The sequence below is a fragment of the Equus quagga genome, chromosome 15, assembly GCF_021613505.1.
Source record: "Equus quagga isolate Etosha38 chromosome 15, UCLA_HA_Equagga_1.0, whole genome shotgun sequence".
NCBI lineage: Eukaryota > Metazoa > Chordata > Mammalia > Perissodactyla > Equidae > Equus > Equus quagga.
In genome coordinates this window covers 38,258,914-38,276,186 of record NC_060281.1, presented here as the reverse complement: position 1 = coordinate 38,276,186, position 17,273 = coordinate 38,258,914, and the positions used below count along the sequence as shown (strand labels likewise).

Sequence of the window (17,273 nt, the reverse complement as noted above, 5' to 3'; positions counted from 1 at the left end):
GTCTCACTCACCTGAGAGAAGGTGACAATCTGGAATCAAGCATGCCCCCTAGTGAATGCCACTACATTTCACCTTTCTGCTGGTTTTGCCTCAGATCTGTAGTAGAGAATCCAGAACCAAGACTCAACTCCTTTTTGCTCAACATAGTTAAAACAAGCAAGCAGACAAACAAAAACACTGGGCTCAGCCTCTCTGGCAGACACTTGGGCAACATCCATCAAATCACCATCCATGTATGCACAGAAACTAAAAACAAGGGAAATCTATTGAGAGGGTAGGGACTGGTCATGAAGAGCTCAGCAGCAAGAGGGAGATGCTCACTGCATGCCTTTTTATATAATGTGACTGCATTTCCTATTCAAAAATTGAGAATTTAAGAAAATACTATAAATGCAGAGTAAAAGAGGAGCTAGGAAAGAAATGCTGGACTCACATGAGTTCACCTCCTCTGAAATGGTCGCTGGGCAGTGCTGAGGTTTCTCAGATGACACCAATTCACAGAAATGTGATTCGAGCTCACCTTGGAAACCTGAAACAAACAGGTAGGAAGGCTCCAATCCTAAGCCTGGCCATGGACAAGCCAGCTAAGTGAGAACTGAGAAATTCCATGAAAAATCATCCAAAGGAGAGTCAGGTGGTGGGATTGTCCTTTAAGCACAAAATTGGGGGGATGCCTGCCATTTTTGGTTCATCAGGTCAGACTCACCACGTGCACATCACCATGCCCTTTAAGAAAAGCATAAATTTCTGTCAATTCCCCATTTAGAACTTACAAGTTTAAACAAGCCAAGGCTTTCTCTGTCAAGTCCATGAATATGGCTAAAACCGATTGTTTATTTGTTTGTTTGAAGCGAAATTTCTCATTCATTTTATCAAGACAGGAGTGGGAGTCAGGGAGGGACTTCTTTGGCCTTCTAAGACCATCAACAGGAAGAATGCTGATGGAGTGAATATTTTCAAAGAAAACACGGGCCAGTGGAATGGCTGGGGAGCTCAGTTGTGCTAGAGCGTGGTCCTAACCACAGGTTGCAGGTTTGCTGCCATACAGTCCTTTTTCTCTGGTTTTCGTTCCTCTGAACTGTTCTCAGCAGATGTCATCTCTCAGTTTTAGCTGTAAAACTGGGGAATAAATTGAGATGCTCCAGGAAGCTTTAAATCTACCCCCTTGAACTTTTTTCCCTTTTTCACCCATTCGCAATCCAACAGACTCATCCAGCTGAGGGCAGGATGTATAGTGTGTTCATTCATTTAAAATTCCCAGCACCCCATACAGCACCCTTGGTGAACTTCAATCAACCATTATCTTCTGTTCATGAAATCCACTCACAAATTCAGGGCACCTTTGGATTTGTGTGTGGGAGTCTCCATGGGAACTTGGTTTCCTCCCAGCCCCTCCAAACTCTGCCCCAAAGATCCGGAGTCCCTGGCAGGTCACAGAGAAAGGAGGCTCTTCTGTTTCAAGCGACACTGCCCAAAAGATACAGCTTGCTGTCTCCTCCTTCCACCCCTGTCCCTTCCTTGGGAGTTTGCCTTTCGTATTTCTTAGACTCTCCTTCTACAGTGAAGCTGCTGCCTTCATTTTCTCCAGAACCTCAGGCACTAGAGGAAGGAATCTGAATTCAAGAAAGTCCTTGTTTTCTGCATCATTCTAGTGCCAGAAGTGACCTGAAATGAAGATGAGAAATAATTATTGATCATGGGTTACCACGGGATTTTTTGCAACTAACTCAGAAAGTGTTAAACAATTGTGAGACATTTGTACAACAAAATCTCATCTACTTTCAGTTTATTTGTATGTTAAAATACATCTCCTCAGTACCTATGAACTAGGCATAAAATTAACGCTGAAACATGGCTCACCATGACAATGTTTAATTTATCATCATTGTATCAACTGATTTTAAATGGCGAGTTGTATTATTTAGATAAACATTCAATTATTTTTACCTGTAATTTTACTGATTAGTTTTCAAATTCGTAATATTTCTGTTATGATTAACTGTGTATGCCATAATTTTAATGATGATTCAATACAGAGGAACTCATAAAAATTAGAGCCTTATGCCCTCCCTCAAATTAATGATGATGGCCGTATATATTTTTTGTGGCAGGAAAGTAGGCTATACAAAGCTTAAAATAATTTAGAGCATAAAATTATTTTCTACTTTGATATCTATTTCTGGGAAAGTGAAGTTCAAGAAGAAAACAATGACATAAGGTTAAAGGCTATAAAAGAAATGTTTGTTCATGCATTTTTTTCATATCAAATTATTCAGAATTTATGTTCAATATATTCAAGTGATACCACAGTTTCATTTTTAAATTTGTCAATAATTATAACACAAAGAAAAGTAACTGCTTAATCTTATGGATAAAAATCAATTAGTTGTCAAAAAACGTGCCAGGTGCACATAGTTTTAAAATTGGGGGTAAAGGTACAGGTAACAAAATTTTGAAGGCTAAAGCCCAACTTAGCTAAGGATAAATCGTCTAAGCTTTGTTAATTCTTCAGCGTTTGTTTGTATCTTGTTTTTATTGGAATAGCCTCCAAACCCAGTTTTAAGAGGCCCCACTCAGACCGGAAATTCCAATACGTCCTTTTCTCCAAAGTTTTGAGGTCTGCACAGCTGCTGGGGCATCGCAGTGTCAGCTTTTTTTGCCTTCAGAACAGAAATCCGAGAAATTTGAAAGCGGCTCGGAAAATCTAGAGCGTTCGCGGGTGCCATTGTCACTCCAGAAATGGTCCGGATCCCTCTTTCCGCTAGAAATGGCCTTCGCCTGCGTGGGCAAACTCAGAGCTGGACGCTGAGTTGCTGGGAAATCGTCCAGGAGGAAGAGCTGCCTGTCTAGGATCTTTGCGAGGGCTCTGGAGCTCAGACTTGTCTCCTCTCCCGCCCCCGCACCCACCTCTCCCCGTTCCTGCACCCGCTAAACCTGGCTTACATCACCGTCCGTGTGTGTTTCGTGTGTAAAGAGAATTACGCGCCAGACTTGTTGAACTTGAGAACCCTTGGTGTATGGGAGGCGCAGCGAGTGAGCGCTAAAGGAAGCCTCTCTTGTGAATGTTTCATTGTGTTTTCTTGAGGGAAATCGACAAGTTTGAGAAAGTCTGTTTTCAAGGGAGAGGCGAAGTTCGTTTCTGCTGCAGGCAGTTTTTACCTTGTCTTTTTCGTTTTGCAGGAGCGCAGAAAGGGGAAATGGAAAACAGGAAGAGAGGCTTGAAGAAGCAACATGACTTGATCTTGGTTAAAAAAAGTTAAACGAAAAAGTTTCCTTGAAAAGGGGGGAGCAAGATCTTTAATTTTAAATAAAAGAATGTGAACATACTTTTTATTTTTTAAATGAAAACGTCGACGTGCCAGTTGGCCGGTTAGCTCAGTTGGTTAGAGCGTGGTGCTAATAACGCCAAGGTCGCGGGTTCGAGCCCCGTACGGGCCAAGGAATGTCAATTTTGCTGTAGTCCCCTCATATATTGAAAATAGCCTCTCCGACGTAAAATTGGAATGAAACATGGACTTCATTTCGTAATCCTTAGCAGTGACATCTACCTTTTTTGTCCCTCTTTTCAACATGGGGGTGGGTGTGGGGGTGGAGGAGAAAAAGATAAAACTCTTGTGGAAAAAGTGGCATAAAGCCTTCAGATAGAAATTTTCCGTGAGAAAATGAGGATAGGAGTTTAGAGGTGGCATTGGAAGCGAGACGAGTGTTTGATGGCCTCTGATCCTCTGAAAACCCCGGTTTCCTTGTCCCTTTCCCAGAGTCAGTCCATTGAGTCTCTGATTGTCTCCTTGCCCTTGCGCTGCCTTTTCAACACTGTTGAAGTCGCTATTTCTTATTGATAAAATAATCACAATCGGACACAACGCATATTTTCCTTTCTTCTTCTTTTTTTTTAATCAGTAGGCTTTTACCAAAATCTCTGTCCATGAGGACAGATTTTTTTTTTTCTTTTTTTCTGGATCTCTGAGGTGGAGCACAGTTCTCAACACAAAGCAGCCATTTGGTGAGTATTTGTGGATTGAATGCATGAAGCCTCACCATCAGAGTGTGTTTTCAAACGTTAAGATTAGTTTACATTCTGAACATTTTACTTTGGCCTAAAAGAAAAATCACATTATTTATTTATTTATCCAAGTAATGTATAATAAAAACACCGATTTTATCGCTGAGCCTTTCAATTTAACTTTCAGTTTAGTGATGAAATGAATAGCAGAGATGTTGTTAAGGATAAGGTGAAAGATGGGTGAGGTTTAGGAATGTTGTAACTGCCAGGATGGATCATGATTACGGCTTCGGTGATGACGGAGTTGGGGTAAGAAACTGGAATATGTGGAGCACATCACCAGGTAACAGAAAAGCTAATTTTTATCTTGACCTTTCTGCATCAAATCAACCAGAAATAATTAGCTCCTTGTGGTGGGTTTATTGCCTTAATGACCCCATTCCTTCTCCAGTCCCTTTATGCATGCTGTTTTTCATGTCACCTTGTAGTGTCTTCCCACTCTCTCTAGGCTGAGCACTGCAACTTACTTTCACCAATGATCCCATTGTAGCGAATTTGACAAAGAAGATGCTTGAATAAGCCAGTTGCTCTTTCTGCTTGCTTTTTTTGGTTGTTTCGTCTTTTGTTTGTTTTTTAAAATAGGCTTTATTTTTTAGAGCACTTTTAGGTTCACAGCAAAACTGAGTGGAAAGTTCTCACATCCCCCTCCCACACCACACACATTCTCTCCCACTGTCAACATCCTAAATCAGAATGGTAGATTTGTTACAACTGATGAACCTACTTTCACATGTCATTGCCACCCAAAGTCCATAGTTTACATCAGGGTTTACTCCTGGTGTTGTACATTCTATAGGTTTTGACAAATATGTAATGACATATGTCCACCATTACAGTATCATACAGAATAGTTTCACCGCCCTAAAAACCCTCTGTGCTCTGCCTATTTATTCCTCTCTCCCTCCTAATCCCTGGGAACCTCTGATCTTTTATTTTCTCCGTAATTTTGTCTTTTCCAGATGTTGTATAGTCTAATCATACAGTACATAGCCTTTTCAGATTGGCTTCTTTCACTTAGTAATATGCATTTAAGTTTCCTCTATATCTTGCCACAGCTTGGTAGTCCTTTTTAGTGCTGAATAATTTTCCACTGTCTGGATGTATCACAGTTTATTTATCTACTCACCTACTGAAAGACATCTTGGTTGCTTCCAAATTTTGGCAATTATGGATTAAGCAGCTATAAACATCTATGTGCTGGTTTTTGTGTGGACATAAGTTTTCAAATCATTTGGGTAAATCCCAGGGAATGTGATTGCTGGATCATATGGTTGGTAAGAGTGTGTTTAGTTTTGTAGGAGACTGTCAAACTGTCCTCCAAAGTGGCCGCACCATTTTGCATTCCCACCAACAATATATGAGAGTTCCTGTTGCTCCACATCCTCCCCAGGATTTGGTGTTGTCAGTGATCTGGGTTTTGGCCATTCTAATAGGTGTGTGGTAATATCTCACTGTTGTTTTAATTTGCATTTCTGTAATAATGTATAATGTTGACCATGTTTTTGAATGCTTGTCATCTTATATCTTACTTGATAAGATGTCTGTTGAGATCTTTTGTCCATTTTTAATCCAGCTGTTCTTATTCTTGTTGAGATTTAAGAGTTCTTTGTATATTTTGGATAGCAGTCCTCTATCAGTAATGTCTTAGGCAAATATTTTCTTCTAGTCTGTGGCTTGTCTTCTCAATCTCTTGACAGTGTCTTTTACAGAGCAGAACTTTTTAATTTTAGTCAAGTCCAGCTTATCAATTATTTCTTTCATGGCTTGTGCATTTGGTGCTATATCTAAAAAATCATCACCAGACTCAATGGTCATCTAGATTTTCTCCTATGTCATCTAGGAGTTTTATAGTTTTGTGTTTTACATTTCAATCTATGATTCATTTTGAGTTAATTTTGGTTGTGAGTATCAGATGTGTGTCTAGATTTATCTGTTGCATGTGGATGTGCAATTGTTCCAGCACTATTCGTTGAAAAGGCTGTCCTTTATCCCTTGTATTGCTTTTGCTCCATTATCATAGATCAACTGATTATATGTGTGTGGCTCTGTTTCTAGGCTCCCTATTCTGTCCCATTGATCTAATTATCTATTCTTTAAAAGTACCATAATGTCTTGATTGCTGTAGCTTTATAATAAGTATTGAAGTCAGGTAGTGTCATACCCCCAACTCTGTTCTTTTCTTTTAATATTTGTTGACTATTCTGGGTCTTTTGCCTCTCTATATAAACTTTAGAATCAGTTTGTCAATATCCACAAAATAATTTGCGGGTACTTTGATTGGGATTGTGTTGAATCTATAGATCAAGTTGGGAAGAACTCACATCTTGTCAATATTGAGTCTTTCTGTTCATGAACATGGAATATCTTTCTATTTGTTTAGTTCTTTAATATCTTTAATCAGAGTTTTGTAATTTTCCTCATGTAGATCTCATACAAGTTTTGTTAGATTTATACTTAAGTATTTCACTTTAGGGGGTGCTAATGTAAATTATATTGTGTTTTTAATTTAAAATTCCAATTGTTCATTCCTGGTATATAAGAAATTGATTGACCTTTGTATGTGAACCTTATGTCTTACAACCTTGCTGTCATTGCTTTTTAGCAGAAAGAAGGTTTTTCTTTTTTTCCTGATTGCTTTTGCCCTGAGCCATTGTCATGAGAACTTGCCTGGGTTTGACATGTTAAGGAATAAGAGATGTTTGGAGATTAGCTGATTGTCTGTTGTTCACCAGACATGTGAGTCAGCCCAGCTGGGACATAAACAGTCTGATCAATCCCCACCTATATTAGTGAACCACAGTCTAGAGAGCTAACTAGATTCTAATAGTTTTAATCTACTGAATTTGGATGGTTTGTTAAGCCATATATTTGTGGCAATAGATTAGTGATATGTACATTAAAATATCATTCATTTTATTCCAGTAGAAGTAGCCTCCTTGCTATTCCTCAAATACACAAGGTAAACGCCATGTCAGGGTCTTTGTGGGCACTATAGCCTCTGTCTGGAATGACATTACCTGGATATTCCCATGACTCATTCATTTTCTCCCTTCAGATTTTTGCTCAAATTCAGCAATATTCCATTTAGAAGTTGAAAATAAAAACTCACCCCTAGTGTCCTTCCCTGATTACTTGTTCTCCTTAGAATTTATTTTCACATTATCTACCATTTTATATGCAACTTTATTTAAAAAATATTTCTGTAAACTTACCACTAGAAAGGAAAGATATTTCTGCCTATTTTGTTTAAAGCTGTTATCCCAGGGACTAATGCAGTATCTGGTACATAGCATACATTCAATAAGTATTTATTGAATAAATGAGTGATTAATTCTTTGTCTAAAGCAAAGAGGACACATACTTGAAGAGAGGATAGGAAAGAGAAGCCAACATCACCTTAGATCTGGCCCTCCAGAGATGTTGGGTCAATAGAGCAGGAAAGGCACATTTCCCTTTTCCAGAAGTTCACAGAAGGATGCACTTGGTGTTGGCGTTCTCCCTTTCCCTTCTCTCCCTCAATTATCTACAAGCTAGATAGAGTGGGAGTTACCCAATTAGAGTTTTAGGAATAAGGTCACCTATACTCCAGCTAGAAGAGTCTTTCAATTTAATAAGATCTATAGATCTTTAACAAGGTCTAGATTTTCCTGACCCCACTCAATGGTTGTAGTTCATTGATTTATATGCTGGCAATTAGGGATTAATGTAAATGAGTAAATTTCTCAGTGTCATTTTTTCTTTGAATCTATTATATCTCTTCCATCTACCGTCCGATTCTCTTTGCTTTTTCCTGTTCCAATTCTCCCCCACCTTAAGAAATCCATGTGGCCACCTATCTAAATACTTGAACCAGTTTTGAGGCAGAGATTTTTATTGAAAATCAAGTTATAGGTCTTACAGGTCACTTGCCAGCCCATGGGTTGATTGCTTTTGAGAGCTCTGGCCCAATCATATATGACCAGATGTTAGGCATCAGCATTATGTGTTAGAAAATATGACCACCCTCAAAAAGCAAATATCTCTTTTGTGATTGCAGACTGATGGTATCTGTTAAATGAGACTAATGATGAGGCAAGCTAGTGGACTGGCAAGTTTGTTACTCCATAGTGGACATCTGATGATTCCTTCCACCATTTTAAACTTTAGCATAGTTCTAGAACCAGCCTACGTGTAATTTTGTCCTGAAAAGAAAAAATAACTGGGTAGAGAAACATGGAATTAAAATCTATATGTGCTATCATAAACCTTGGAAAATTCTTTAGTCTCCTCAGGGAAAGGAATTGTCTTGTATTCCTATCAGTGAATTACTAACGACTTAAAGAGAATTTTATCTGCATTGACTGGAACAATATTCTACCGACTATTGGGTTATTCTTATGAACATTCAAATACACTATTTGACTACTATCTTAAAAACATTTCTCTTGCCTCAACATTTTCCTCTAGCTACTACCCTATCTCTCAGATGACTTTGTACAAAATCTCTAAGGAACTATACAGATTTACTGTCTGCAATTCCTCTCCTCCTATTCTTCTCCTAATGAACTACATTCACTTTTTCTGGCACCACCACTTCCTGTAAAGTTTTTGTCAAAATCACCAATGACCTCTAAATATCTGATACTAATGATTGCTTCCAAGTCCATGATTTCTCAGGAGCCATAGGCACCTTATCCTTCTTAAAAGATTTTCTTCATTTGACTTCCAAGACACTGTTGTCCTGATTGTCTTTCTACCTCACTGCCTTCTCCTTCTCAATGCCCTTTGTTTCCCCTCTTCTCATACACTTTTTTTTATAAGGGAATGTCTCAGGGCTTGGTCCTTGGACCTTTTCTTTATATACAATCTCTACCTAGTGATTTTATTAGTTCTTGTAGCTTAAATAATGTCTATGTGACTATAACTATCTAATTTGTATCTGCAGTCTAGACTACTCCATTAAACTACAGGCTTGTAGATTCAACTCATTGCTTAGCATTACACTTGAGGGTTTTATACTAGGCATCTAAAAGTTAGCATGTCTAAAACAGGATGCCCAATATTTCCCTAATATTACTGGTACATCCTGGCATCCCCATTTCAGATAATGGCAACTCCATCCTTCCAGGTTGTCAGCAAAACACCTCAAAGTCATAATTGATTCTACTTCCCCTCCTCACATCCATTTTCGCAGGAATGTCTCTTGACTTTATCTTTAAAATATATCTAGATTGTGACTACTCCTCACCAACTCGACTGCCACCGTCCTGTCCAAGCCACAGTTATTTCTGATATGTAGCATGATGAGAGAGACTTAGATCTCCCTGCTTCCATTCTTTTCTCCAAACAAAAAATTCTCCACAGAGTTGGCGGAGGGGCTGTTTAAAACACTCAAGTCATGTAAAGTTACTTCCCTGCTTAAAATCCAATGTCTCCTCATTTTATCAGAGTAGAGGCCAAAGTCCTTAAAGAAATGATCAGCTTCACTTGATCTCTCCCTTCCATTCTGTTTCCTCTCTGACTCCGGGAGCCACTCTCCACTCGACTGTTTCTCCTGCAGTTACAGTTGGCTTCTTGATCCTCCTTGCATTCATCAACCACACTTGTGTGTCAGGGAGATTCATTCTCTGTTCCTACCCATAAGGGATAGGAACAGCGCCTATGAGGATGGACAGCGACCACAGCGAAGGGCAGGATCTTCTCTAAGCCAACGGAATGGATAGCACATGATTGCTTGTTAAGGGAGGTGAGGGAGCAAGTCTGAGCTCCGGTCTTGCACTGTAATTCTTGTAATTGAAAGTCCCCGGCGGTAAAGTGAGCACAAAGATTTGGTAGTTGGTGGAAATGTGAGAGATTCAGATAGAACATTTCTAGACCAAAATTCAGAATTTTCGGGAAAATATAGCAGTTGTTTCCGCCCGGTCTCGAACCGGGGACCTTTCGCGTGTTAGGCGAACGTGATAACCACTACACTACGGAAACCTGTCTTCCTCATGTTCCTTTACCTTTTTTAATGAGTTATGATGAACCTTAAATTTACTCTTTTCTTCACGAGATTTTCTTAGTTGAGGCGCTATCTTTCCTTCTACACTTTCCGATTGTTAGAATCAATAATATCTAAACTCGTTAACTTATAGCCAGGCCAATGCTACTCCCAGAGCCCCGTTAGTTTACAGACAGCAGGCAGGGAAATCTTAGGCAAACTCTGGGGAAATTTTATTTCAAGAAATTTCTTGATATCTTCTATTCAATTTCTCTGACTGTGTAACGTGCTCTGATCTTCATCTCTCCCTGACTGAAATTCATCCTTTAGGAGCTAAAACCAACTGGCAGAGCTTAGGGGACTTCCTCGGGTCATGGTTGAAGCCTGAGGGGCAGACGGTGGGGTGGCGGACTGTGCCCAGCTGTCTGTCAGGCGAGGGTAGTGGGGTGGCTGGGAAGTTTGTGGAAGTGGAATCTGGCGAGTAAGTCCAGTAGACGTCAAACGAACTTCTCTCTTCTCTTCTGCATCACTCACGTTTACTCCTCTGGAACGTGTCAACTCGGTGTGCGGTGTCTGTTAACGTCTTATAGCTGGAAGATCACCTTTGTGACTTACCTGACTCTCCTTTGTTATTCACTCCATTTCAGCTATCCTAGGTCACTGTCCTTACACTGCACACTGCAAACGATCTGCCTTCTATTAGGTTCTAAGGCTGATCCCCTGCGAAGGTGCTCAGTAGTGAAAACGTGTTTGTCCCCAAAGTGGTCGTGAGAAGCTAGTCACAGGAAAGAGGCTTCTGGACCTTTGAGAAAGGTCACAGCCTGGCCCTCTTTTGTGGCCACTAAAACGTGACCTGATGGAAATATTGTGAGTGGTGGAGGAGAGAGGCATGTTCCTCTCCTCTATTAGCGCAATCTCTAGCTGCACCTTTTTTGCTCTGAAATAAGATCAGCAAGATAAAGAGCTATTATATTTAAGGCATATGTGTGTTTGTTAAGCTTTCTCAGCAATTTGGTTTGATGCTTATTTTAAAGAAACCATTGAATAGCCCAGTCCCATTTTGTGCACTGGAGGTATCCAATGCCCTAAAGAAACTGACAAACAGAAGGAGGGAAGGGGGACCTAAGCTGATCATAATGAGAATTTTGTACATAGAAATTTAACTACAATAAGATTTCTGCATGGAGTGACAGCTATAAAAGTCACAGGGTTGTCTTACATGGCAACAGAAAAGGGGCATCCCCTCCAGTCTTAACGGTCAGGAAATACTTGCTAGCGGAATTGATGTGACTTAGCTGATGAAAAAAATGTGAGGTGGTTGAAGAGCTTTGAATGGAGAGAGGATTCCTGCATTGGGGTGAACACGGAACTGAAGGTGAAAGCAGTGTGAGGAGCTCCAATTGTAGGTTTGAATCAGAGTGTGTCTTTATTTATTCCTTTCCTCATGGAAATTTATTCCCCTGAGAGTAAGTAAAATAGCAGGTGCTGGATCAGGGGGAGAAGGGAAGGCCTTCCACAGCATGGAATTTAGATTTAATCTGGATGGGATGGGTGGGAAAGAATTGACTGTTCAAAGAAGAACAGGACATTTTCCATTTCCGTTCAAGGACCTTTTGGCTTTTGTGTAAACAACGAATGAAGAGGGCCAATATTTTATGGTAATATTTAGAAGCATTCATAACATTTGAAAGAACTGTATAGCGAACACCACATACATATTTACTTATTGGAGATTGGTCCTCACTTTCTTTGCTGAGGACTTCTGCTTAAAAGATAATATTTCCCTGACAATTTCCCTTGACCCTGGGATGAATCTATTACTTGGCATTGCTTCCAGAGCAATCTCCAAGTACTAGCCTTTGTGAAATGTTGGGGGTCACTGAAAAGCCATCTTTTTCAGGGTACATTGGACTCACTTTCTTTTGAGCACCTAGGGTTGCAGTGTACCAAATGTTGTTCTCTGTTCCCTAAGGAGTAAATGACCTCATAGACCCTTTTCTTTTTGAAGCTGAATGGCCACAAGAATTGAAAGTTTATCAGACAGGACATTGACTTGAGTGTTCTTTTCCTTATGCTGGTAGCCTGTCAGGATCTTGGTAGTGAGATTCATTCAAACGTCCACTTTTAACACTCCTAAATGAGACACATTCTTGAGCTTTAAAAATGAAAGACAGAGCCAGCATTCAGGTAAACGTGTACAACAAGAATAAGGAGCCTGGATGGGTTTGGGGAAGTTTAAAATCAAGGCAGAAAAAATTAATTCATTAAGACCAATTACCAGGGAGCAAATACACAGACACACACACACACACACACACACACACACATATATACACATATATATAAACATGTATACGTGATTCCCATACTACGTATTTATTATAGTTTCATGCATATATTGGCAGCTTCCTCATGCATAAATATCTCAGCTTAGCATTGTGAACAATATCTAGGGGATCAAATTTTGCCAATCCTGAGGAAAGGCAGGTGATAAAAAAGAGTTCTGCTAAGTGTGGTTACAATTTTCCTCAAAGAAAATCATGTTTAATCACCGTCTACTATTTGCTCCAAATGAAAATATAAGTTCCAAGAAGAAAGGAATACTTTGTTTGTTGTGTTCACTACTTTATTCTCAGCTACTTAACAATCTGTGTCTTATAATAGGAATTCAATTAATATTCCTTGAACAAATGAATGGATGGATGGATGAATTAATGAATGAATAAACAAGGACCAGGTAAAATCCAAGAATTCAGTTTTTACATCCAAAGTTACTTTTTCCCAGTGTATTGTAACTGATGGGCCTTTTAAACTTGTGCCAAGTGAGATGCCTGTAAGGTTATTTAGCACTTAAAATATCCTCTTCACGTGAGCTTGTGATGAGACTGTCCTTGGACCTGTCAACTGAAGCCAACTTGTTGTTGGCTTTCTGCTGCTTCTAGCGTTTGCCCCTGTCATCCTCAGCAAAGACACTGGGTCTTACTGTAGTGGTTATCACTTGTGTGTTATATGCAGAGGCTCTAGTTTTTTCCCCCCCGCTAGATTCAAAGTAAACCAAGCACTGATCCCTTTGTCCTGGGTTTTTATGTCATAACAGAGAGATCAGGAAGTTGTTTTACCACTTGTTCCCATCTGGTTGATGCCTGCTCTAGCGGACTCCAGGGTTTTGGGACCACACTGACATCTACATTTCCTCATTTCTTTCTGGCTCCCATAAGGAGCCACCCTAGAAGCATTTTGAACAAAGCCCGAGTGCCTATAATTGCCAAATACTCTCAGAACATGGAAGTAACAGCAAATTTGGTGGCCTATTGTGGAAGCTATAGAAATGCGGCATGCTTCCAGCTTTGGCCAAGAAAGAGGAGGCCAGGGATTCAGATGACCTGAGCAGGCCTTGAGTCTAGTACCATGGAAAGGAATTAATGGTCAGAAATAGAAGGTAGTTTCATTTGTGGCTCCTAAAAGTGGAGCTCAAGTGGGTCCTGTCCCTTAGCTCTATATTCTGAGAAGTTGGAGCGGTAGGGGAGGGGGGATATTGGTGACTGAGCCAGCACTTGTCACAAATCAGAAGAGTAACCAGAAATAACAACAGCTTGCCAATGAAGTTCTGACCACGTCCTGAATGTGACATTTGTTTCTTCAGCTTAACCTTATTAGGTTGGAATGGTAAGTGTTGAAATGAAAGACAGTGAAATTTGACTTAAAAAATTATTTTCTAACCTCTTTAGTATTTTTATTCCAATATAAATGATGGTTCCCTATCACTACCTACTATTTTACTTATAACTTGGGTTTCATAGTGATGAAAAATCATAGTAAGTCAGAGATAGACTTAGTTATAATTATGGCAAATTAAGCACAGCATTTGCTTTCTCTCTTTCTCAAACTACACGATAGAGAATATTAGGGGATGTTTTAAGAAAATGCACTCACTTTGATCCTGACTTTAAGTTACCAAACACTCTCTAATCTAACAACCCAGTTTTCCAGCAATGCTCTGGACACCACTCTTCCTTTTTACCATCCATAGAATCGTGTCTTCAATGCTGTGTCTTCAACGACAACAACAAATCCACGCTGCCCTTTTCTTACTCCTGACCTTCCTCTGGTGAGAGAAGAAAGTAAAAGAGAAAACTCTCAACTTTCACAATAATGAACCTCACCTCTAAGGGAAAATTTACTCAAATTCTCTGGTCTTGACCCAAGAAAAAGTGAAATATTTCAAAGGGAGGATTTCTTCCTCCTTTCCCAGGAAGTCTCAGAGAAAAGCAGAAGCTCTCCAAAACCATAAAATCAGAGTGAAACTGGTCCAAGGATCCACCAACAGAGCTTGGAAGACTCAGCTCCCTTCTCAGTGCATAGGTTCTTTTCCACTCCTGGAGGAAATTCCAGGCTCGCCTACTTCTTATGTCTGCTCTTTTTGGTGACCTCATGAACCAGCAGCTTTAAGCAAGCATGTGCTCTGCAGGCATCAAAGGTTTTTTCTATCTTATTATGGCTTTACTGCTTGAGAAAAAAAGGCAAGGAAGTGTTAGGAGCTGTGGCTGTCTCTAAATTCTCTTGATTCTTTCTGCATCTCAGAAACTTCACACACTTGGAATATAAGTGGCACTCAGTGAATGTGTGGGAATGAATCCGTAACCTGTTAATTTGTTTCTCCACTACAAGGAAGTTAGTAGAAAGTGGTTCTATCCAGTTTTAGACTTGAGGAGTGGCTTATAGGGCCCCAAGTTTTCTCCTAAGTGTTTTCAAAAGCTGCAAGTTTGGGCCAGCCACAGGGCTTAGTGGTTAAGTTCAGTGAGTCCGGCTTTGGTGGCCCAGGTTTGGTTCCCAGGTGCCAACCTACACCACTATTTGGTGGTCATGCTGTGATGCTGACCCACATAAAAAATAGAGGAAGATTGACCCAGAAGTTAACTCAGGGTGACTCTTGCTCAAGCAAAAAGAGGAAGATAGGAAACATATGTTAGCTCAGGGTGAATCTTCCTCAGGGGAAAAAAAAGTTGCAAGTTAGACATGGAGGAAGAATGTGACTCTTTTCCAGATGAGTGCTCCAGGAACTCCAATTATGGAAATGCCTGGAAATAAAGTTTACCTCTCTGTCAAAAGAGCTGCAAGCAGCTTTCTTAAAGCAACAACTGTTTGTCCTGACTTCCATGATGGAGGAATCCTTAAGATGTGGGATCAAAGATGCTCAGATCTGGAATCACGGCAAGCTTCATGGATGAGACCAGTGCAGTTGCACAGAACTTCACATTCAGAAGGACCCTGTGCTTGAGGATTAATGCCCTGAGGTCAATCTCTTTAAATTCTTAATAATTTTATCTTTGAATTTGTATTTTGTAAGTGAAGACTATGAGACAGTGGAGCATGCACTGGGGGCTCAGACTTTTGCATATGGTCTGCCTTCTGCTGGCTCCCTGCCTCCCTGGGATACATTCTTGGCCACCTGCTCCTGTTTTCTGGCCCTGAGACACACCTGGCCTTCCCTGCCCTGCCCTAGCCCCATGACTGCTGCCACCCTCCACCTCAGCTGGGGCCTGGGCTCTGGGTCCAACACTCCCACCCAGAGTGGGGAAGGCAACACCACCACTCCTTAGGTGGGCAGCAAGGGGAGGCCAGCCCCTGTCCACCCATATCTGAGTAGTGAGTGAGTCTCTGCACTGAGGTTGCAGTCCTTGGCATGGATTGGGGCTGCAGCCTGTGGGAAGGGGAAATTTACTTCCTCAGTTCTAGATAGAAAGCCTGTATGTTTTATTCTGAACTAAGCCCAGCATATTATTTAGCCAATCCTATGTGGGGTAATAATAATCCGTACCCTGGGGCAAGCATTTTTCATAGGGCTTCTTACATGGAGGATCCAAGACAGAAAGAGGCTAAACAATTTGCTCAAAACTACAAAGCAAATAAATTACAGAATTGATATCAAGTATCAGTGAAGTCTGGCTTCAGAGTTAGCGCTGCTGGCGACATTCCATGCTGCCTCCCATCCCCCAAGACCACACTCTTACAAGGATTTTCTCCTCCTTTGAACTTTCTGTAAATTCTCAAGGCAATTTGTGTAAGCTTCACTTACTTGTTTTAATTTTATAATTTTTAATATATAGTTTCTTGGTCAAATATAATTTTTAAAGTAAATATATTTGTTAAATTCTTGCTTCCATTTTTACTTTTTTTAGTTTTTGTGCCTTTATCTGCTGCATACTTTTATCTCACATATTGACAAAGATTTTACCCCTTAGTGAGTTATTCTTTTTTGACAGTTGAAAATATTTTATGGTTTATTTAAAAATGTGTTCCAGTGCATTCTGGTTATTTTTCTTATGTAAATTTAAAAACAAAAAAGATGTTAATCACTGATTCACCCATACTATTGGTCTCCCATATGAGTATATAAAGAAACATGAGAATTTAGATGGAAATGTGAGAAGCTGAACTGACCACAAACATTAATTTTAAAAAACTCACTGGTTCGTTAAAAAAATACCACTTCCACACAAATATGAAACTGTTAAGGGAAGCACCATCTTTGCATAACATAGAAAATATTTGAAAGAGAAACTTTGCTCTTTTTCGTTGTCGTTTAACTAAAACACTGTAAGTGAATGTGAATTGTGCAAATTGATCATGTCATGCTCCCTGGTTTCCAGGATCTACACAATCCCCTGGGAGACAGTTCCTTCTATTTCTCTTCAAGTCTTGGATGCAGAGGCACCCCACAAATTGGAAATCCAGTGTAGTCCTGGAAGGGTTTCTGAAGGGTCTCATTCTTCTTGCGATGGTTCTCCGAGTCTTTTGATCTCCCTTGCTCTCGCGTCCAGGGTCAGGCTGGGACGCCATTCAGTCACTCTGCCTTTTCCTGTCAGATCTCCTGAGTGACCTCAGACCGCGATTGTGCGAATCTCTGCCTTCACCTGTATCGAAGGGCTCCTTCCGAACTCTCGGCACAGCTAAGATTTGGAAATATGGTTCCAGACACCACTCCAAAGGCCGCTGGCAAGACCCCGTGAGCCGTGGGCTGCCTTTCAGTTATCACAGTGGTCCTCCTGTTATAGTAACAGACGTGGGACACTGAGCATGCACATTCCATGTCGGTGGATCACTTGACGTTTTTTAGGCTCTCTGGGCTCTGAGTCCAGTCATAGGAAGTACGATCCTCCCTTCTTGTGTGCCGCTGCCTGGCACAGAACCGGCAATTTCCAGAGTTCAAGTCCACCGGACCCCGGTTATTTTCCTGGGATCATTTTC

The 17,273-nt window shown here is 40.4% G+C and overlaps 2 non-coding genes across 2 annotated transcripts; one reads left to right on the top strand and one right to left on the bottom strand.

Annotated features, from left to right (window-relative positions):
* The first annotated feature begins 3,364 nt into the window (after positions 1–3,364).
* TRNAI-AAU (transfer RNA isoleucine (anticodon AAU)) lies at positions 3,365–3,438 on the top strand. The gene has a single exon. It is a non-coding gene; the product is annotated as a tRNA-Ile (tRNA).
* A 6,513-nt stretch (positions 3,439–9,951) lies between these two features.
* On the bottom strand, positions 9,952–10,024 carry TRNAV-AAC (transfer RNA valine (anticodon AAC)). The gene has a single exon. It is a non-coding gene; the product is annotated as a tRNA-Val (tRNA).
* Between the last annotated feature and the right edge of the window lie 7,249 nt (positions 10,025–17,273).